Genomic DNA, 23,793 nt, shown 5'->3' with positions numbered 1-23,793 from the left:
ATTAATGCAAATCAAAACACTTGTGAATAAACCAGTTTTGGGTGTGACAATATCTTCAATTTAATGATCTTATCTTACCAAAGTGGCCCAGTAAACTACTCTGTCCACCTGCAGTTCATGAGTTCTTATGCTTTTGTTTACAACCAGCATTAGACAATCCTTGAGGCCACTGATGGACACCAGGTATCCATATGTGTACACAAGCAGAGGAACACTAGGTTATCCAGCGACGTAGCTATACCGATTCTTGTTTCTGAGTTTTTACTATCAACATCAACTCTCTGGCTTAATTGAGCCCTTTGTTGATTGATATACTTCTTTTGCTTGTTGATTTAATTCTCCCTAAATTACTCCTTGCCCTCAGGGAAGATGGGTGAACTAGCAAGTCTTCTTATCTTTGTTGAGACTGGGTCCTCTCGGTCTTAGCGGTGGCCAGTTTTCTAGCTGGAAAGGAGAGCAGGACACTCAGACAAGTTGGTATACTACACAGTTAAAGTTGGAAGAATTGTAATATGTGTTAAATATAAATATAGGTGTTCATATTTTGTCTTAATCAAACAAAATTAATTTTTGGATTAACCATCAATTCAAACTATCCATGTCACTGGTATTTGCCGGCTGACTATACACTTTAGGTATGACTATTAAGTGTGACTGAAATTTAATTTTATCAGTCTGCTCTTAATGCAATAGTACAAAAAGAGTTCATTCATTTTAGTTTACAAAACAGATATAATGAATCTTGTGATATATGGTACTTCCTTCTCTGTATTTTCCAGGAATCTAAAGAACCATGAGGTTTTCTTGTCCTGCTCATAGTGGCTTTATAGAAAAGACCTTATGTGTTAGGGGTATAGTAGTAACAGCATAAAAACAACTGCCATGTATGGAGCACCTAGCAACAAAGGTCTAGTCAGGGCTATGGTTTTTCCAGTGCTCATGTATGGATGTGAGAATCGGATATAAAGAAAGCTGAGCACCGAAGAATTGACGCTTTTGAACTGTGGTGCTGGAGAAGACTCTTGAGAGTCCCTTGGACTGCAAGGAGATCCAACCAGTCCATCCTAAAGGAGATCAGTCCTGGGTGTTCATTGGAAGGACTGATGTTGAAGCTGAAACTCCAGTACTTTGGCCACCTGATGTGAAGAACCGACTCACTGGAAAAGACCCTGATGCTGGGAAAGATCGAAGGCGGGAAGAGAAGGGGACAACAGAGGATGAGACGGTTGGATTGCATCACCGACTCAATGGACATGAGTTTGAATAAACTCTGGGAATTGGTGTTGGACAGGGAGGCCTGGCGTGCTGCAGTCCACGGGGTCACAAAGAACCGGACTGAGCAACTGAAATGAACTGAACCTTGTGCGAAGCACTAACAGAGTACTTTTTATAATGTGGTGGTTTTAAGATATGTCCACAAGATTCTATGATACTCCCCTCTCTGCCCCTTGAGTATGGGTGAAACTTAGTGATTCACTTCTAAAGAACAGAGTAAAATGAAAGTGCCATGATGTGACTTCAGAGACTTGGTCATCAGAGGTACTGATGCTTCTTGCTCTCTCTGAGATCACTGTTTCTGGGGAAGCCACTACCATATCATGAGGAACTCAGGATGAAGAACTGAGTCCTCCTGCTAACAGTGATATGAGTGAGTTTAGAAACAGATCTTCTGGTCCCAGTCAAGCCTTCAGATGACTTCAGCCCTGACCCAAATCTTGATTTTGTCTTCTTTTTTTAAAATCTGTTTATTTGGCTGCACTGGGTCCTACCTGCCTCACCAGGATTTCCGCTGTGGGTGAGCGAGCTTCTCTAGTCACACCCTGCAGGCTCTCTAGTTGTGGCGCATGGGCTTAGTCGCTCTGTGGCATGTGGGATCTTAGTTCCCTGACCAGAGATCGAACTCACGTCCCCGGCATTGGAAGGTGGATTCATAACCACGCCACAGAAGCCCCAAAATCTTGATTTTAACCTTATGTGGGACCTTGAGCCAGAACCATCCAAGTAAGCTGCTCCTAGATTCTTAACCCTCTGAAACGGTGTGACTTAAGTATTTATTGCTTTAAGCCTCCAAACTTTGGTGGTAATTTATTATACAGTGATAGATAACTAAAATATATTTAACTAGTACACATATCTTTTTTATTCTCACAACCACCACGGAATAGGTGGTATTATCCTCATGCAAATAGGAAACAAAGACTCAGGTGGTTAAATTACTCAAGGTCATAAGCTAGTAGTGGTAGACCCACCCCCACGTTCTCTGTAGTATATTGTACGATGGCTTTTCAGGTGCTATTTCTTTCAGGTAGCTTATCAGCTATGTCTCCCACCTTTGATCAGCCTGCTATCCACGCTTTCATGCAAATAATGGATTAGAAAAAAATGACATAATCCAGAATTATACTTCTGGAGTCTTCGTTTCAGCATGACACAAACCCATTAATCAGCACATTTGGATATGACTGTTCAACCTGTTAGATACCATCCAGCCCTACATCCTTTCTGCTTCTTCACAAGGATACCATGGAGATGTTGTCAAGGTCTTGTTGAAGTCCAGTTAAACTAAACCAACACGATGTGAGTGAGAGAGTGGGTGTTGAGTCGTGTCTGACTCTTTGAGACGCCATGGACTGCAGCCCACCAGACTTCACTGCCCGTGGAATTTTCGTGGCTAGAATACTGGAATGGGTTGCCATTTCCTTCTCCAGGGGATCTTCCCAACCCAGGAATCAAACTCGTGTCTTTGGCATCTCCTGAAGTGGCAGGCGGATTCTTTACCACTAGTGCCACCTGGGAATCCCAAACCAACAGAGTAAATATAGCTACATTTTATAATAATTTTATAATAAATATAGCTAATAAATAAATATAGCTAAGTATAGATTCTTCTCAATTTAACAGTCTAGTAATCCCTTCAAAAATGGACTAAGTTTGCATTGACTATTTCACTTTTTCCTCCTTCAGTATTATGGCCATCACCATCATTTGTCTTTGTCACTCCCTTCACAATTACCAATGATTTTGATGAATATTTTACACACATTATTTGGTTTATACCTCAGAACTATGCTATGAAGTAGGTTCTCTTATTATTTCTGTTTTACCGATAAGGCAATTTGGCTTATAAAGATAAATAATTAGCCTAATGTTGTTTTACTCAGAAGTAAGAGCTGGGGCCTTCTTTACCCACCAAGCCTGGGCTCTCTTCCTTCTCCCCTCTTCTTTCCTCCCCTCCCTCCTTCCCTCATCCCCTCCCAGCCCTTTCTCTTGCAATAAACTCTGATAGGCTTACAGTGACTACAACGTCCTTTTCTAAACACCGACAACTTATTCTTTAACAAATAGTTTCCTGTGGTCATGTATGGATGTGAGAGTTGGACTGTGAAGAAGGCTGAGCGCCGAAGAATTGATGCTCTTGAACTGTGGTGTTGGACAAGACTCTTGAGAGTCCCTTGGACTGCAAGGAGATCCAACCAGTCCATCCTAAAGGAAATCAGCTCTGAATATTCATTGGAAGGACTGATGCTGAAGCTGAAGCTCCAATACTTTGGCCACCTGATTCGAAGAGCTGACTCATTGGAAAAGACCCTGATGCTGGGAAAGATTAAGAGCAAGAACAGAAAGGGGAAACAGAGGATGAGATGGTTGGATGGCACCATCAACTCAATGGACATGAGTCTGAGCAAACTCTGGGAGATAGTGAAGGACAGGGGAGCCTGGCGTGCTCAGTCCATGGGTCACAAAGAGTCAGACACGACTTAGGGGCTTAACAACAAGATGTGAAAAAGAAATCCATATTTATTTACAGGTAGAATGGTTCATGTATTGATAACGAAGAAGCAGCAATACAATTGCTTTATGGTTCAGTTCAGTTCAGTCGCTCAGTCGTGTCCGACTCTTTGCGACCCCATGAATCGCAGCACGCCAGGCCTCCCTGTCCGTCACCAACTCCTGGAGTTCACCCAAACTCATGTCCATCGAGTCGGTGATGCCATCCAGCCATCTCATCCTCTGTCATCCCCTTCTCCTCCTGCCCCCAATCCCTCCCAGCATCTGGGTCTTTTCCAATGAGTCAACTCTCCGCATGAGGTGGCCAAAGTACTGGAGTTTCAGCTTCAGCATCAGTCCTTCCAACAGCCTAACCTATGTACAAATGAATGAATCATTATAAAAATTTTATGGCATACAATATTACAGTCATATTCATTCAGTACTGGAAATATTGCTACATTAAAAAAACCCACTTACTTGTGATGACAGGATAAAACAAAGTTTCTCCAATTATAAGAAAGAGAAGCAGGCTATATGGTAATGTAATTCTCTGAAAGCAAAGTTTTAGTAAACTAGGAAGAAGACTAACAGATTGTTAATTTTGTATTAAATATCACTCTAGGCCTGTGTAAGGACAGGCTATCGGCCTCAATACCAGTCTTGCACACAGTTTTGGTTTTTTTTTACATTCTTTTAACCTTTATTTTATTATATGATTCAAGGGAATCTCTAACAAAAAGGAAAAATGTATTTTCTAATTTTTAATTGGAAAAAAGTTCAATACTTTCCTGTAAAGAGTAAGAACTTTGCAGAACTTAGAGATCTTTTTTTTCTTTTTTTCATTTATTTTAAGTGGAGGCTAATTACTTTACAATATTGTGGTGGTTTTTGCCACACATTCACATGAATCAGCCATGGGTGTACATGTGTTCCCCATCCTGAACCCCCCTCCCACCTCCCTCCCCATCCCATCCCTCAGGGTCATCCCAGTGCACCAGCCCTGAGCACCCTGTCTCATGCATCAAACCTGGACTGGCAATCTATTTCACATATGATAATACACATGTTTCAATGTTATTCGCTCAAATCATCCCACCCTCACCTTCTCCCACAGAGTCCAAAAGTCTGTTCTTTACATCTGTGTCTCTTTCACTGTCTCGCATACAGGGTCATCGTTACCATCTTTCTAAATTCCATATATATGCGTTAATATACTGTATTGGTGTTTTTCTTTCTGACTTACTTCGCTCTGTATAATAGGCTCCAGTTTCATCCACCTCATTAGAACTGATTCAAATGCATTCTTTTTAAATAGCTGAGTAATATTCCATTGTGTATATGTACCACAGCTTTCTTATCCATTCATCTGCTGATGGACATCTAGGTTGCTTCCATGTCCTGGCTATTATAAACAGTGCTGTGATGAACATTGGGGTACGCATGTCTCTTTCAATTCTGGTTTCCTTGGTGTGTATGCCCAGCAGTGGGATTGCTGGGTTGTATGGCAGTTCTATTTCCAGTTCTTTAAGGAATCTCCACACTGTTCTCCATAGTGGCTGTACTAGTTTGCATTCCCACCAACAGTGTAAGAGGGTTCTTTTTTCTCTGCACCCTCTCCAGCATTTATTGCTTGTAGACTTTTTGAAAGCAGCCATTCTGACTGGTGTGAGATGGTACCTCATTGTGGTTTTGACTTGCATTTCTCTGATAATGAGTGATGTTGAGCATCTTTTCTGGTGTTTGTTAGCCATCTGTATGTCTTCTTTGGAGAAATGTCTGTTTAGTTCTTTGGCCCCTTTCTTGATCGGGTTGCTTATTTTTCTGGAATTGAGCTGCAGGAGTTGCTTGTATATTTTTGAGATTAATTCCTTGTCAGTTGCTTCATTTGCTATTATTTTCTCCTGTTCTGAAGGCTGTCTTCTCACCTGTTATAGTCTCCTTCGTCGTTGCACACACTGTTCTATGTGATGAATATTTAGGTGATGATAATGGTAACAGCACAAAATCTCACACAGTTCTTGCTATTCAGCTATTAGATTTTCACACACACATACCCCGCCTCCACATACACAACACTTAAGTTTAACTGTATAACATGATTCAGTTCAGTTCAGTTCAGTTGCTCATGAATCACAGCACGCCAGGCCTCCCTGTCCATCACCAACTCCCGGAGTTCACCCAGACTCACGTCCATCGAGTCGGTGATGCCATCCAGCCATCTCATCCTCTGTCGTCCCCTTCTCCTCCTGCTCCCAATCCCTCCCAGCATCAGAGTCTTTTCCAATGAGTCAACTCTTCGCATGAGGTGGCTGCTCACCATTATTAAGTGGAAGTGGACCATCATAAAGGCCTTCACACTGAGCAGGCTGAGGAGGAGGAGGGGTTGATCTTGTCGTCTCAGGGGTGGCAGAAGTAGAAGGGGAGGCAGGAGAGGCAGGCACACTGGGCGTAATTTTACGGAAATATATCAGAAATTTGCCTGACCTTTTTTGCTTTTTCATTTCTCTGAAAATATTTCTACATAGTACTCATCCTTCTTTTACTGTTTGCTTTAGTTTCAGCGGCTGTATCATAGAGGGGTCCACGTCGCAGAAGTCAGAAGCAATCACGAATAACTGGAACCTTCTGCCAGACTGTCTTATGTCAATACGTTTTCTGGCACTACGTGTTCGTCTTCTTCATTGCCTGGAACCAGTTAGGAAGCACTCATCTCCATCAAGCCATCTTCTGTTAATTCCTCTCATTTGGTGTCTAGTAGTTCCTGAATTTCTCCATATCTTAAAATTTTCACCCCTCCGCCTACTTTTTCTTTTTCATCCCACAATCTCTTTCATGATTTCCTTGACTGGCTCTGTTGTAAATCCTGTGAAGTCATGTACAACATCTGGACACAGTTTTCCCCAGCAGGAATTTATTGTTTTGGGCTTGATGGCTTTCATGGCTTTTTCTATAGCAACAATGGCATCTTCAGTGGTGTAATCCTTATAGACTTTCATGATGTTTTCTCTATTGGGGTTCTCTTTCATAGTGTTGACAATCCTGTCCCTAGAGTGCTGTGTGTAATGAGCCTTAAAGGTCCTTATTATCCCCTGAATTAGAGAGTGTGTTTGGGGGCTAGTAGACCGCTCTGAAGCCTTTATTATTGAATTCATGAGGTTCTGGGTGGTCGAGGCATTGTCTGAAATCAAAAGAACTTTAAGAGGCAGTCCCTTACTGGCAAGGTACTTCCTGATTTAGGGACAAAATGTCGATGAAACCCATCTAGAAAAAGGACTCCTGTTGTCCAGGTCTTCTTCCTGTACAACTTAAAAAGACTGGGAGCTGGTGTTTATCTCTTTCCTTCAAGGTCCGAAGCCTAGATGAGGGTAGTCCTGATGATACACTTGACTGAAATTGCAAAAAACAGTAGAGTTAGCCTATTTCCTTCTGCCTTAAATTCTGGTGCTCACTTCTCTTCTTTACTAATAAATGTTCTTTATGGCATTCTTTTTTTTCCAGAATAGGGCACTTTCGTCTGCATTAAAAACCTGTCTAGACAGATATCTTTTCTCCTCGATGACTTTCTTAATTGCTTCTGGGAACTTTTCTGCTGCCTCTTGGTTGGCAGAAGCTGCTTCTCCTGTTATCTTGACATTTTTTTAAGCCAAAACTTTCTAAAATTATCAAACCACCATTTGCTGGCATTAAATTCTCCAGCTTTAGATCGTTCAATTTCCTTTTGCCTTAAGTTGTCATATAATGACTTCACTTTTTCTCAAATCATATTAGAGTCTATCAGCATGCCTTTCTTACAGTAATTCTACACCCACATGAAAGCTGAATTTTCAAAGAGATAAAAAGAGAAATATTCAATATTTCTCAAAAAGTGCAAGGTTCCTGCGCCTGCTGACCTAACTGCAGCAATGACTCACACAGAAGAAGTGTTTTTTTTTTTAAAGAATGGTCCTTACATTGGATTCATTTATCTTGAAATGGTGGGCAATCACAGCTGCAGACTGCAATCTATGGTACATCTCAAGCAATTCAGCTTTTTCTTGTCATGTCATGACTTTTCTCTGCTTCTTAGCAGCACTTCCAGCATCACAAGTGGCTCTTCATATGGGTCCAATGGTGTCTTCCAAGGTTTACAATATTGCACTAAATGTGATGAAAAATACATGAGATCTGCAGGGGATCACTTTTAACGTGATAAGCAGTACTGGAGCTATGAACTGCCCAGGTGGAAATAGTTAGTGTCACATGGCGTTCTAAGTGGATACTCACGATGCTTGAGCTCACTGCAATAGCAACAGGGGGTCTCTACAAAATTATTACAGTAATACAGTGAGTACTAGAGTTAATTTTATACAGTTATGATTTAATATTGCATCTTTATGTTTGTTTATATTTCTCTAGACCACAAATGATGCTATGTAGGTATGTGCATAAGTTTTTATAAACTTTTTATTTGACTATTTTTATGGGTTTCCCTTGTGGCTCAGATGGTAAAGAATCCACCTGTAATGCATGAGACCTGGGTTCGATCCCTGGGTTGGGAAGATCCCCTGGAGAAGGGAAAGGCTACACACTCCAGTATTCTGGCCTGGAGAATTTCATGGACTGTATAGTCCATGGGGTTGAAAAGAGCTGGTCACGACTGAGCGACTTTCACTTTCACTTGTCATGGTGATATTCAACTGGGCTTCCCAGGTGGCATTAGTGGTAAAGAACCTGTCAGCCAGTGCAGGAGACATGAGACACGGGTTTGATCTGCGGGTCAGGAGGGTCCCCTGGAGGAGGGCATGGCAACCTACTCCAGTATTCTTGCCTGGAGAATCCTATGGACAGGGAAGCTTGGCAGGCTATATAGTCCACAGGGTTGCACAGAGTTGGACATGACTGAAATGATTTAGCACATATGCATGGTAGCAAATGATAAAATAGACTATCATCTACATTTATTTGGCATTTATGACATATCTAACTTAATTTTTTTTTAAGATATTTCTAGGCTACACAGTTTATCTGTGAGCTTTTCCAAATTGTTGCAAATCTATAAAAAAATTTCCAATATATTTATTGAAAAGAATTCGCACAGTTCAAACCCATGTTGTTCAAGGGCCAACTGAACTCTGAACAAGGCACTTTGCTAGATGCTAGCCCAGGGATAAGAAAGACATAAAAACGTTCTAATGAAGCTTAAGTCTAATGAGGAAGACAGAATTTAAGTAAACATTTATATGTATGAAAAATGTTAGGAAAAGAGCTTATAAGAAGCATATTAAATCTTATTTAAAAGTTCAGAAAAGTCTTCCTAGAAAAAGAGACATTTAAAAAAGATATATTACTGAGATTTGTTCAAGATGGCAGAGTAGAAGGATGAGCGCTCATCTCCTCCTGTGAGAGCACTGAAATTGCATAGCAGTTGAACAACCATCAACAGGAGGACCCTGGAACCCATCAAAAAAAGACATCCCATGTCCAAAGACAAAGGAGAAGCTGCAACGAGATGGGAAGAGGCTTGAGCATGTTTAATAGCTAGTAGGAGAAGCAGTAAGATATTTTGATAGATTCCAGGGGTCAGCAAACTTGGGCTCCTGCCTGTTTTTGTAATAAAATTGGATTGGAACCATCCCCCACCACCCCCAAAAAAAGATATATTAAAAACAGAGGAAATACTTTCAAACTCATTTTATGAGACCAGCATAATCCTGAGACTCACACCAGACAGATATTACAAGAAAAGAAAACTACAGACTAAAATACATTATGCAGAGAGCTGAAAATCATTAACAAAATGTTAGTAAAAGGAATCCAATTATATATATATATGTATATATAATAATAAATCATGGCTAAGGTAGATTTATTCACATTAATAGCATAAAGGGGAAATCATATATTATCTCAATAGATGCAGAAAAACAATAAAAAATTGAATACCAATTCACAATAAAAATTCTCAGTATATGTATACCTATGGATGATTCATGTTAATATTTGGCAGAAAACAACAAAATTCTGTAAAGCAATTATCCTTCAATTAAAACAATTAAATTAAATTTAAAAAATTCTCAGCAAACTAAGAATAAAAGTAAACTTCCTCAGCATAATAAAGGACATTGACAAAAAGCCTCATATTTAATCTGAAACACTGATAACTCTTCTGCCATGATTGGGAACAAAGCAAAGATATCTGCTCTCACCACTTCTGCTCAACATTGTAATGAGGTCCTACTCTGGCAATAAAGAAAAAAAGAGAAAAATAACCTACAGAGACCTGAAAGGAAGAAATAAAAGTGCCCCTAATTGGCATATGACATGATTTTGCCTGTAGAAGATTCTAAGGAATCTACAAAAAAGCTATGGAACTAATAAGTGAATTTAGCAAAGTCTCAAGATATGAGAAATATACAAAAAGCAATTATATTTCTAAGTTCTTGCAATGAACAGTTGTAAAGAAAATAGATTTTAAAAATAATGCTACTTAAATAGTAGCACAAAACTTGAAATATATAAATTGATTTAATACAATGTATAAGATCTGTATATTAAACACTATAAAGTATTGCTGAGAGACATTAAAGACGGTACCTTTCTGTTGTAATCAAGACTAAAGTTCAACAAGTAGATCAATGAAACAAAATAGAGAATCCAGAAATACACCCACACTTGTATAAACGGATTTCTTTTACAAACAAACCAAAAAAATTAAGTGGGAAAGGTACAGTCTTTCAAAGAGTGGTGCTGAAATAAACAGCTAGCTATCCATATGGAAAAAAAACAAAACAAAAAATCCTGATCTCAACTTCAAACCACACACAAAAATTAATTCAAGATGGATTATATATCTAAACGTAAAAGTAAATTTCTCAAGCTTTTAGAAGAAAATGTAGAGTAATAGTGTTGTAAACGTATTTAAGGCAAAGATTTTTTTAGAGTGGACCCAAAAGACCTAACCATAAAAGAAAAAATTCAGAAAATAGACTTCAAACTTCTGCTCTATAAAAGACTTCATTAAGGAAATAAATAAGCCAAAGAGTGAGAGAGATTTATAATACATACATCTGACTGCGAACCAGAATATATAAAGAACTGTTTTAATGATTATAATAAATAACCCAATAAAAAACAGGCAAAAGATGTGAAGAGGCATTTCACAGAGGAAATGGCCAATAAACAATAAAAAAGTGTTCAACATCATTAGTCATCAGGAAAACGCAAATCAAAACCACAATAAGACACTGGAAAGGCTACTTCAGACCCATTAGAAAGGCTGAAATTAAAGCCTATGCTTGCCTGAATCGAGGGGAGTTTGGGGAAGAATGGCTACATGTATGTATAGGGCTGAGTCCTTTGCTGTCCACCTGAAACTATCACAGCATTGCGAATCGACTATACTCCAATATAAAATAAGAAGTTAAAGAAAATGACTGCTTGCTTCAGAAGAACATATATTAAAACTGGCACAATACAGAGATTCTTTACAACACTGAGCCAACTGGAGCTTCCCACCTGCCAATGCAGGAGACACAAGAGACATGGGTTTGATTCTTGAGTCAGGAAGATTCCCTAGAGTAGGAAATGGCAACCCGTTCCAGTATTCTTGCCTGGAAAATTCCATGCACAGAGGAGCCTGGCTGGCTACATCCCTGGGGTCACAAAGAATTGGACATGACTGAGCGAAAGAGCACACACAGAGAGATTAGCATGGGCCCTGTGCAAGGATGACATACAAGCTTGTGAAACGTTCCATATTTTAAAAAATGACTGTACTGTGGTAATCATTTCACAATATATACATATATCGAATCATTGCATAGTACACGTTAGACCTGCAGAATGTTACATGCCAATTATATCTCAAAGTTGGGGGAAAAAAGATTGACAACACCAAATATTAGCAAGGATGTGTAACAACTGAAATTTTCAGACATTGCTGATAGGAGTATAAAACAGTACAACCAATGTGGAAAACAGTTTGTTAGTGATTTTACCCTTAGATATTTATGCAAGAGAATAAAAGACGCTTACTCCTTGGAAGGAAAGTTATGACCAACCTAGATAGCATATTCAAAAGCAGAGATATTACTTTGCCAACAAAGGTTCGTCTAGTCAAGGCTATGGTTTTTCCTGTGGTCACGTATGGATGTGAGAGTTGGACTGTGAAGAAGGCTGAGTGCTGAAGAATTGATGCTTTTGAACTGTGGTGTTGGAGAAGACTCTTGAGAGTCCCTTGGACTGCAAGGAAATCCAACCAGTCCATTCTGAAGGAGATCAGCCCTGGGATTTCTTTGGAAGGAATGATGCTAAAGCTGAAACTCCAGTACTTTGGCCACCTCATGCGAAGAGTTGACTCACTGGAAAAGACTCTGATGCTGGGAGGGACTGGGGGCAGGAGGAGAAGGGGACGACAGAGGATGAGATGGCTGGATGGCATCAGTGACTCGATGGATGTGAGTCTGAGTGAACTCCAGGAGTTGGTGATGGACAACTGCGATTCATGGGGTTGCAAAGAGTTGGACACGACTGAACGACTGATCTGATCTGATCTGATTTATGCAAGAGAAATAAAAACATATATCCACAAAATTCATCTTCCTTTCATGATTGAAAACTGAACAAATTGGATATAGAAGGAAAGTACCTCAACCAAATAAAGACTGTACAGGACACATCCACTGCTTATTCCGTATTCAGTGGTGAAAGGTTGAACGCTCTCCCTCTAAAGATCAGGAACAAGACAAGGGTGCCTATTCTCACCATCCCTGTTCAACACAGTACTGCAATTTTTAACCAGAGCAATTGGGCAAGAAAATGAAATAAAAAGCATCCATATCAGAAAGAAGGAAGTAAAACTATCTCTGTTTGTAGATGATATGATCTTATATATAGAAAATCTTAAAAACTCCAATCTAATCCCTAAACTGTTAGAATTAATAAATCAAATCCAGTAAAGTTATAGGACACAAAACCAACATACAAAAATCAGTTGCATTTTAATACACTAACAACAAACTACCTGAAAAAGAAATTAAGAAAACAATCCCATTCACAGTAGCATCCAAAACAATAAAATACTTAGGAATAAATTCATTCAAGGAAGTGAGGGATATGTACACTGAAAGCTGCAAGAGTTTGATCAAAGAAATTGAAGACACAAACAAATGCAAAGATATCCATGTTCACCAACTGCAAGAATCAATAATGTTAAAATGCTCATACTACCTGAAGCCATATATAGATTCAACGTAATCCTTATCAAAATTCCAATGGCACTTTTCACAGAAAAAATAGAAAAACAATCTTAAAATTCATATGAAACCACAAAAGACCCTGAAGAACTAAAGCAATTCTGAGAAGGAAGAATAAAGCAGGAGGCATGACACGTCTTGACTTTAAACAATACTACGAAGCTAAAGTAATCAAGACTGTACGGTACTGGCATCAGAACAGACATGTAGAGCAACGGCACAAACTCGAGAACCCAGAAATAAGCCCACGTGTTCAGTCAACTAACATTTGGCAAGATAGCTAAGAAAGAATAGTCTCTTCAATAAATGGTGCTGGGAAAATTGGACACTCAAATGCAAAATAATTAAATCGGACCTCTATTTTACACCACACACAAAAAATAACTCACAATGGTTTAAAGGAGGCTAATGTAAGACCTGAAACTTTCTTCTTCTCCTAGAAGAAAGCATAAGGGAAAACATCCTTGATCTTGATCTTGGCACCAATTTTTCTGGGTATATGATACCAAAAGCTTATGCAACAAAAGCAAAAATAAACAAGAGCGATATCAAACTGAAAAGCTTCTGCACAGCAAAAGAAACAACTAATAGAGTGAAAAAGCAGCATTCCCTGTTGGCCTGGTGACTCGAACTCCATGCTTCCACTGCAGGGGCACAAGTTTGATGCCTGATAGTGGAATTCAGATACTGCATGCCACAAAGCATGATCAAAAAAAAAGAAGAAGAAGAAAGAAAAGGCAACCTAATAATGGGAGAAAATATCTGTAAGTCATGTATCTGATAAGGGGTTAATAGTCAATATGTACGGGGAACTCAAACAACTCAATAGCAAAACGCCAAATAATCCAATTTAAAAGGGGCAGAAGACTCAGACATTTTTCCAAAGAAGACATAGATGGCCGACAGATGAAAATGTGCAACATCACTAATCATCAGAGAAATGTAAATAAAAACCACATGAGGTATCACCTCACACCTGTCAGGATGGCTATCATCAAAAAAGACAACACAGATGTGGGGAAAAGGGACTGCTTGCGCACTACTGGGGCAATGGCATATTGGTGCAACCACTATGAGAAACAGTATGGAGGGTCCTTAAGAAATTAAAAACAGTACTAACATATGATCCATGAATTTCTTCTAGATATTTACCCAAAGAAAACAAAAATGCTATTTCAAAAACATATCTGCACAGCAATATATGTGTTCACTGCAGCATTATTTACAACAGACAAGATATGGAGGCAACCTGTGTCCACTGATAGACGAATGGATAAAGATGTGGCATACATACATGTAATGGAATATTCCTGCTGCTAAGTCGCTTCAGTCGAGTCCGACTCTGTGCGACCCCAGAGACAGCAGCCCACCAGGCTCCCCCGTCCCTGGGATTCTCCAGGCAAGAACACTGGAGTGGGTTGCCATTTCCTTCTCCAATGCATGAAAGTGAAAAGTGAAAGTGAAGTCGCTCAAGTCATGTCCGACCCTCAGCGACCCCATGGACTGCAGCCCACCAGGCTCCTCCATCCATGGGATTTTCCAGGCAAGAGTACTGGAGTGGGGTGCCATTGCCTTCTCCAAATGGAATATTACTCAGCCATAAAAAAGAAATCTTGCCATCTGAAAGAACACTGATGAATCTAGAGAGTTTTACACTAAGTGAAATAAATTAGACAGAGAAAGAAAAAATACTATGTGATCTCACTTATACTTGGAATCTAACAAACAAAACAAAATGAAAAGTCTCATAGACACAGAGAACAAATGGGTGGGGGGACAAAAGAGGTGAAGGGGATTAAGACGTGCAAAATTCCAGTTAAAAAATAAATAAGCCACAAGGATGTAACATACAGCATAAGGAATATGGTCAGTAATATCATAATAACTTTGTATGGGGCCAAATGGATACCAGACTTACCATGACGATTACTTCATAATGGATGCAAACGTCAAATCAGTATGTAGTATACCAGAAACTAACATAATACAGTACATCAACTATATTTAAAAAAAAAAGAAAAAGACAAGTGCTGGCAAGAATGTGGAGAAATGGCAACTCTCATACATTGGTGGGAATGTAAAATGGTGTAGCCACTTTAGTAGGCAGGCAGTCTTGCCAGGTGGCTAAGCAGTAAAGAATCCACCTGCAATGCGGGAGCCACAGGAGACATGGGTTTGATCCCTGGGTTGGGAAAATCCCCTGGAGGAGGGCATGGCAATCTACTTGGCAACCCACTCCAGTATTCTTGCCTGGAGAATCCCATGCACAGAGGAGCCTAGCGGGCTACAGTCCATAGAGCTGCAAGCAGTTGGACAGGATTGCGGTGACTTAGCACGAACGCACAGGCAGGCAAACGGTTCCTTAAAAAGTGAAACGTAGGGTTGTCATATGATCCAGCATCCCGCTGCCAGCTATACATCTAAGAGAAGAGAAATCGTGTGTGTTTGCATGCTCAGCTGCTTCAGTTGCGTCCAACTCTGTGACCCTGTGGACTGTAGCCGGCCAGACTCTTCTGTGCATGCGATTCTCCAGGCAAGAATACTGGAGTGGGTTGCCATGCCCTCCTGCAGGGGATTTTCCTGACCCAGGGACTGAACCCACCTTTCTTATGTCTCCTGCACTGGCAGGAGGGTTCTTTACCACTAGCGCCACCTGGGAAGCCCAGTGAAAGCTATGTTCACACAAAAACTTCCACACAAATATTCACAGCATATTATTCATAATGGCCAAAACCATAGAAACAACCCAAATGTCTGTCAATGGGTGAGTAGATAAATATCAACTGTATACCCATACAATGAAATACTATTTGGCCATAAAAAAGAACTAAAGTATGGATATGATACATGAAACAACATGGATGAACCTTGAAAATTCTATTCTGAGTGAAAGAAACCAGACACAGAAGTTCACATACGTATGGGTCCTTCTATATGAAATGCCAGAGCAGGCAAATCCAGAGACAGAAAGTAGACTAGTGGCTGCCTCGGGCTGGAAGTAGGTCCGTGACTGGTGGAAGCAGGGCTAATTAGTAATTAGAGTTCCTTCTGATTACGGTTTCTTCTGAGGGTGAGGGGGTGATGAAAATGCTCTAAAACTGATTGTGGTAATTGTTGCACAACTCTGTGAATATACTAAAAACCATTGACTTGCATGCTTTAAATAAGATAATTGTATGGCATGTGAGTTATATTTCAATCAAGCTATTATTAAATATTTTTTAAGGAATCACTTTTACCATTCTTTGCTGTGAATTTTGTTTTCTTCATTTAATATTCTACTGAATTTTTAGAACTTTTATTATTGATTTTTAGGAACTCTGTATGTAAGGAAATTAGCCCTTCACTTATGATATGTTACAAATACTTCTCCTTGCTTGTTGTTAATCTTTTATCTTATTTACAGAATTTTTTGGTCAAGCAGATTTTCTACCTTTTTAATTTAATGAAATATACCAATCTTTTATGGCTTTGATGGTTTTTTTGTCAGTCATATTAAGAAAGGCTTTTCCTTCTATTAAACTATAAAAGTATTTTCCTGTGGTTTCTTTGAGCATGTTTATAGATTCAATATTTAAAAAAAAGAGTTATATTCCTTTTAACTTAAAAATTTTTTTAATTTACTTATTTTGGGCTGTGCTGGGTCTTCATTGCTGCTAGGGCCCTCTCTAGTTGTGGAGAGCAGGGGCTCCTCTCTCCTTATGGTGTGCTGGCTTCTCACTGGGGGGCTTCCCCTGTTGCAGAGTACAGGTTCTAGGCACGTGGGTCTCAGCAGTTGCAGCACGTGAGCTCGGTACTACAGCTCCCAGGCTGTAGAGCACAGGCTTAATAATTGTGGCGCATGGGCCTAATTGCTCTGAGGCACGTGGGGTCTTCCCATATCAGGGATCGAACCCATGTCTCATGCATTGGCAGGCGGATTCTTTACCACTGAGCCACCAGGGAAGCCCCGTGGTTTCATTTTTTCACACTGACATTTTTGATCCATCTGTAAATTTATTTTCATGTAAGGTGTGAGGAAGGAATCCAACTTCACTTTTTAAAAGATGGCGAACAATTATGCTCATTGATTTTAAATGTCCTCCCTTCTCCAACACAGGTTAACTCCATTTCATATTTGGGTCAATTTCTAGACTTCAAAATCTGGTTCACTGATTTTTCACTTACCTATTCATGTTCTAGTGATGAATGTTTGTATGGCATGGTTATGAAGAGCATGTACACTGGAGCCAGAGTACCCCGAGTTTAAGTTCAACCTCTGCCACTCATTAACTCTGTGAGCTTGAGCAAGTTAATCTCCTTGGGCTGTTGTGAGGATTAAATGAATTATCTCAAAAGTGCTTAAAACAGTACCTGGCACACAGTGTTTTGCCTTAGTTATTATTAGTAGAATTATTATAGCCTTAGAATAGCTTCTAATATCTGGAAGGAGCTACTACTCTATTATTCTTTTTCTTTCTCAAGATAGTCCTGGTTATTCTAGCCTATTTAGTTTTCCTGTATAAACTTTACAATCAGCATGTCTCACAAAACATAAGCAAACAAAATTAAATCCTCTTGGTATTCTTCTGAGATCATGGTAATTATAAATTAAATTAGGGAGAACTGATAGCTTTATGATGGTTAAGTCTTTCTAAGAACAGAGTATGCCTTTCCATATGCCCAAGTTTTCTTTTTGAGTTCTTCAGTGAGGTTTTAAGGCTTCTTTCATACAGTTCTTGCATATTCTTGTTGGTTTATTCCTAGGTATTTTATCTTCTTTTGCTAGAGGAAGGGACTTTTCTTCTTGTTTGACTATATAAAGGCTATTATTTTTAAAATAAATGGTTGGTTTTAGTATATTTTGTCCAGCCACCTTGCTGAATCTTCATAAATTTTTTTGGTTTGTTCGTTTATTTGGCTGCATCAGATCTTAGCTGGGGCACACAGGATCTTCATTGCAGTATGTGGGCTCAGAGTTGCGGTGCTTGGGTTTAGTTGTCCCAGGACATGTGGGATCTTAGTTCCCTGACCAAGGACTGAACCTGTGTCCCCTGTGTCGGAAGGCAGATTCTAAACCACCCTGGATCACCAGGGAAGTCCCCTTCATAATGTTTATAATAGATTTCAGTTTGGTTGTCTTTGGCTTTCCAAGTAAGCAGCTGTATTGCCTGCAAATAATGTAATTTTTCCTTCTTTAAAATTTTTATGTCTTTTATTTCTTTCTCCTGCCTAATATTATTTTTTTTTAACAAGAAAGTAAATTTTCCTAAATCCTCTTAAATTTAGTGACACAAGATTCCTGTTTATAATTGAACAATGGAAATGTATCACCTCTTCTTCTAAAGATACAGTTTTGTTAGAGGGCTATTATCTTTTTTCCTTTTTAAAAATTTTATTTGTAATTGGAGGATAATTGTTTAGTATATGTGCTGCAGAAGCAAGCACTAAGTGGAGGATACAATCTTGTGTAGCTTTCTGCCATATATCAACATGAATCAGCCATAGGTATACAAATGTCACCACCCTGTTGAACCTCTCTCCCACCCCATCCCACCCCTCTAGGTTGTCACAGAGCACTGGGCTAAGCTTCCTGCAAGATGCAGCAAATTACCACTGGCTCTTGAGAAATTTGTATGCAGGTCAGGAAGCAACAGTTAGAACTGGACATGGAATAACAGACTGGTTCCAAATAGGAAAAGGAGTATGTCAAGGCTGTATATTGTCACCCTGCTTATTTAACTTATATGCAGAGTACATCATGAGAAACGCTGGGCTGGAAGAAGCACAAGCTGGAATCAAGATTGCTGGGAGAAATATCAATAACCTCAGATATGCAGATGACACCACCCTTATGGCAGAAAGTGAAGAGGAACTAAAAAGTCTCTTGATGAAGGTGAAAGTGGAGAGTGAAAAAATTGGCTTAAAGCTCAACATTCAGAAAACGAAGATCATGGCATCTGGTCCCACCACTTCATGGGAAATAGATGGGGAAACAGTGGAAACAGTGTCAGACTTTATTTTTCAGGGGCTCCAAAATCACTGCAGATGGTGACTGCAGCCATGAAATTAAAAGATGCTTACTCCTTGGAAGGAAAGTTATGACCAACCTAGATAGCATATTCAAAAGCAGAGACATTACTTTGCCAACAAAGGTTCATCTAGTCAAGGCTATGGTTTTTCCTGTGGTCATGTATGGATGTGAGAGTTGGACTGTGAAGAAGGCTGAGCCCCAAAGAATTGATGCTTTTGAACTGTGGTGTTGGAGAAGACTCTTGAGAGTCCCTTGGACTGCAAGGAGATCCAACCAGTCCATTCTGAAGGAGATTAGCCCTGGGATTTCTTTGGAAGGAACGATGCTAAAGCTGAAACTCCAGTCCTTTGGCCACTTCATGCGAAGAGTTGACTCATTGGAAAAGACTCTGATGCTGGGAGGGATTGGGGGCAAGAGAAGGGGACGAGAGAGGATGAGATGGCTGGATGGCATCAGTGACTCGATGGACGTGAGTCTGAGTGAACTCTGGGAGTTGGTGATGGACAGGGAGGCCTGGCGTGCTGGGATTCACGGGGTTGCAAAGAGTCGGACACGACTGAGCGACTGATCTGATCTGATGGAAGAATTGAAACTTTCGAACTGTGGTGCTGGAGAAGACTCTTGAGAGTCCCTTGGACTGCAAGGAGATCAAACCAGTCAATCCTAAAGGAAATCAACCCTGAATAGTCATTGGAAGGCCTGATGCTGAAACTAAAGCTCCAATAATTTGGCCACCAAATGCGAAGAGCCAACTCATTGGAAAAGACCCTGCTGCTGGGAAAGATTGAGGCAAGAGAAGAAGGGGCTGAAAGAGGACGAGATGGTTGGATGGCATCATCGACTCAATGGACACGAGTTTGAGCAAACTCCAGGAATTAGTGAAGGAGGACCAGGAACCCTGGCGTGCTGCAGTCCATGGGCTCACAAAGAGTTGGACCAACCTGGCGGGTGAACAACAACAATCTGTTTTATATACATGGTAATACATACGCTTCAATGCTCCTCTCAGTTCATCCCGCCCTCTCCTTCCCCTGCTGTTCTCTATGTCTGCATCTCTATTGGTGCCCTGCAAATAGGCTCATCAGTACCATTTTTCTAGATTCCACATATATGTGTTAATATATGATATTGTTTTTCTCTTTCTGACTTAACTCCACTCTGTATAACAGGCTCTAGTTTCATCTACCTCACTAGAACTGCCTCAAATTCATTCCTTTTTATGTCCTGCTTAGTAGTATTGACTGGTATCTTTAGAAAAATGTAAATAATTATTTGTTGTTGTTGTTTTGTATTCACTAAGTCACGTCCAACTCTTTTGCGACCCCATGAGCTATAGCCCAGCAGGCTCCTCTGTCCATGGGATTTTCCAGGCAAGAATACTGGAATGGGTTGCCATTTCCTTCTGGGGATCTTCCTGGACCAGAGATCGAACCCACGTCACTGCACTGGGAGGTGGATTCAAGCCACCAGAGAAGCTGCGTAAATTTACTGTTTGATAGCAAACAGTAAATAGTGAACTTGTTTTTATAATTACAGCTAGAACTCCTATCTCATATTTCTTCCTTTTGAGAGAGGGACATAATATGAAGGCAAATCAAAGATTTAAAATTAAAAAAATTCAGATCTTTATGAAGATATGTATGAGATATATGAGAAACAGACATGAGGAAAAGCTTCTATATTAAAAAAACCCAACTGGGTATACAAATGTTATTCAGCATAATCTCTACTATGTAGAAACAATGTATAAAAAATATTAGACCAAGGAGAGAGGCCTCAGGAGCAATCAAACCTGCTGACACCCTGATTTGGACTCTGAGTCTTCAGACTGTGAGAAAATAAAATTCTATTGTTTAAGCACAAAAAAAAAAAAAAACCTAGAAATAATTAGCAAATATATTAATGGTGAATGCTGTCAGTAGTGGATTTATAAGTAATCATTTTTCTGCTTCATTATACTTTGCTGTACTACTACATTTCTATAATAGGCAAGTGTTTCCTTAATGATCAGAAAAACATAAACAGGAGATAAAAAGAATCAATCAAGTATATTGCTTATTTGCTGAATGTGGCTTGGAACTTATGTCTTGATGTTTGAAATCCCGGTCGCCATGCTCTCCTGACTCAGGCCAGTTTTATGATATGTATCAAGAATGCTTCATCTAGTTCTTCCATCCGGCTAGGTAGCCTACAGGGTAATCTCACATGATGTCACTTTCTTCTTTCATCTGACTCCAGATGTTCTCCTACATGCTCCCACCCCCAGATTTGTGTCTAGATATCCATGCAGCTATAGATCTTTTCGATACCAAGCTGCCCTGTTTCTCTTAAGTCTCTTGAATACCTTGCTTTTTGTTGCCCATGATTCTCTCCAGAAGACCCCTGCATGACCCACAAGCAAACCTGCTCTTTGGTACTCCTGAGCAGTAACTTTTCTTGAGCAAGGATTTTTCTGAAGGTTTTGAACCCTGGGATGTCTCCTAAGTGGAGAAGGCAATGGCACCCCACTCCAGTACTCTTGCCTGGAAAATCCCATGGACGGAGGAGCCTGGTAGGCTGTAGTCCATGGGGTCGCACAGAGTCGGACGCGACTGAGTGACTTCACTTTCACTTTTCACTTTCATGCATTGGAGAAGGAAATGGCAACCCACTCCAGTGTTCTTGCCTTGAGAATCCCAGAGACGGCAGAGCCTGGTGGGCTGCCGTCTATGGGGTCGCACAGAGTCGGACACGACTGAAGCAACTTAGCAGCAGCAGCAGCAGCAGCAGCATGTCTCCTAAGACACTCATAGGAAGCCCTTCCCTAGCCAAGATGATGGCCTATACAATTTTTGGAGATACAGTGTTCTTGAAGGAAGTCCAGAAACCATACTGATTGGCTTTATTACAAATTCATACAATCCAACTTCGACTGGATGCTCATGGCTACTGGGTAATCCTTTCAGTCATCTCCTTTGAACTTTGTATTGCATTCCTTACAGCAGCTGCCCCAGACATTTTCCATTCTCAAATTTCTAAACTAACCCTTTGCTCCCACCCCTCCACTCTAAGCAGACAACCTATTTTATTGAGAAGATTGAAGCCATCTAATTTAATCCTTCAATTTCCTTCCTCCATACCTTAAATCTCCCCGTGTCTTCACTTCCCCTCACCTCTTCCTTCCCTCTCTCTCTCTCTCCATCTGTGTTCCCGAGTCCACGTTCTCTCAGCTTCTCTGGGACCCTGCTCTGCCAGTTATCCGCCTTATGCATGAGTCTTTCCTCTTACCTTCTCCATTAGCTCTTTGCTATCTGCCCACATAAGTTTGAGTGCTCCCTTAATTTAAACATCTTTCATAGTTTACTTACTAAAGCTACTTGCTTCTCCTTTCGCTTTTCAAAGCCAAATCTCTCTGAAGAGTGTGCTGCATTCATTACCTCTGACTACTCATTCACTCACTCAGAAGCCCGTTCCATGTCGCTTCTGTCACATCAAAACTGTCCTCTTGAAAGTTATGGATGAGCTCCCAATCGCCACAGATTCAAAGGACATTTTTCTGATACTGCTGTCCCTCCAGTACTTGAAACTTGCCTCCTCTGGCTTATACAGTGGTATTCTATGCTGTTTTTCTTCCTGCTTCTTCCCTGATTCTTTCTCCTTCTCTCACCCTTTAAATATACGCATTCCCCAAACTTCTGTCCTTTCCTTTCTCACTCCCTACACTTTCGTTCCCCGGTGATCTCATCCATTCACGTTTCAAATTCTGATTATATTCCCACTTCTAATCTCGTCATCAGTCTTGAATCCCGCTGGACAAGTTCATTTGGAAGGTTCACTGGCTTTTCACACTCAGCTGATTCCAAACCAAACTGCAGTAGCACGCTTGTAACCAGCTCCACTTAAACTCCATGAGTCTTCTGTTCTTCACTTGTCATTTCTTAATAACATGTATGCTGCTATTCCTCGAGTTTTAAATCTTAGATATTATTTTTGGACTCTTAGTTGAAGATGGTAGATTATCTTTTTTACCACCCACACATATTTCCATCCCTCCATCTTTGTAATATATTAATAAGGAGAAGACTCTTGAGAGTCCCTTGGACTGCAAGGAGATTCAACCAGTCCATCCTAAAGCAAATCAGTCCTGAATATTCATTGGAAGGACTGATGCTGAAGCTGAAACTCCAATACTCTGGCCACCTGATGCAAAGACCTGACTCATTGGAAAAGACCCTGATACTGGGAAAGACTGAAGACAGGAGAAGGGGATGACAGAGGATAAGATGGTTGGATGGCATCACAGACTCAATGGACATGAGTTTGAGCAAGCTCTGGGAACTGGTGATGACAGGGAGGCCTGGAGTGCTGCAGGCCATGGGGTTGCACAGAGCTGGACAGGACTTAGGGACTGAACTGAACCAATTGTAACAATTCTAGTTTGAAATATGCAGTGTTTATAACTTTTATACTACATAAATATTATTCACAGCCAAGCCACAAGCCGTGCTATTATTACATATTCTTTTTTTATACATTTTGTTTCTTTTGGAGTTACATCGTTCTTGGTTTGCTTGGAGTTTGTAAGTATTAATTACTATTTCTTTGACTGAAGTGTTCATCTCTAATTCTCCAGCCGAATGTAATCTAACACAACAGTTTCATCAGTTCTATTTTTAACGTATTCTTGTAGGCATTTCTCCTGGAGATTTCTGACACTGCAATCTGAGCTGATTGCTATCTACCTCTCCTGCACAAACGACTATCCTGGGACTAACCTTCAATATCATCCTGAGAATC

The 23,793-nt window shown here is 40.2% G+C and overlaps 1 protein-coding gene and 1 pseudogene across 2 annotated transcripts in view; one reads left to right on the top strand and one right to left on the bottom strand.

The window, feature by feature from the left end:
* The window catches only part of CSTPP1 (centriolar satellite-associated tubulin polyglutamylase complex regulator 1), a 209,210-nt gene that overhangs the window by 73,840 nt on the left and 111,577 nt on the right, over window positions 1-23,793 (bottom strand). The window lies entirely within an intron of this gene.
* LOC139176205 (U6 spliceosomal RNA) lies at window positions 11,443-11,512 on the top strand (annotated as a pseudogene).

The sequence above is a fragment of the Bos indicus genome, chromosome 15, assembly GCF_029378745.1.
Source record: "Bos indicus isolate NIAB-ARS_2022 breed Sahiwal x Tharparkar chromosome 15, NIAB-ARS_B.indTharparkar_mat_pri_1.0, whole genome shotgun sequence".
In the NCBI taxonomy this organism is placed as follows: domain Eukaryota; kingdom Metazoa; phylum Chordata; class Mammalia; order Artiodactyla; family Bovidae; genus Bos; species Bos indicus.
This window is presented reverse-complemented; position numbering and strand designations above follow the sequence as displayed.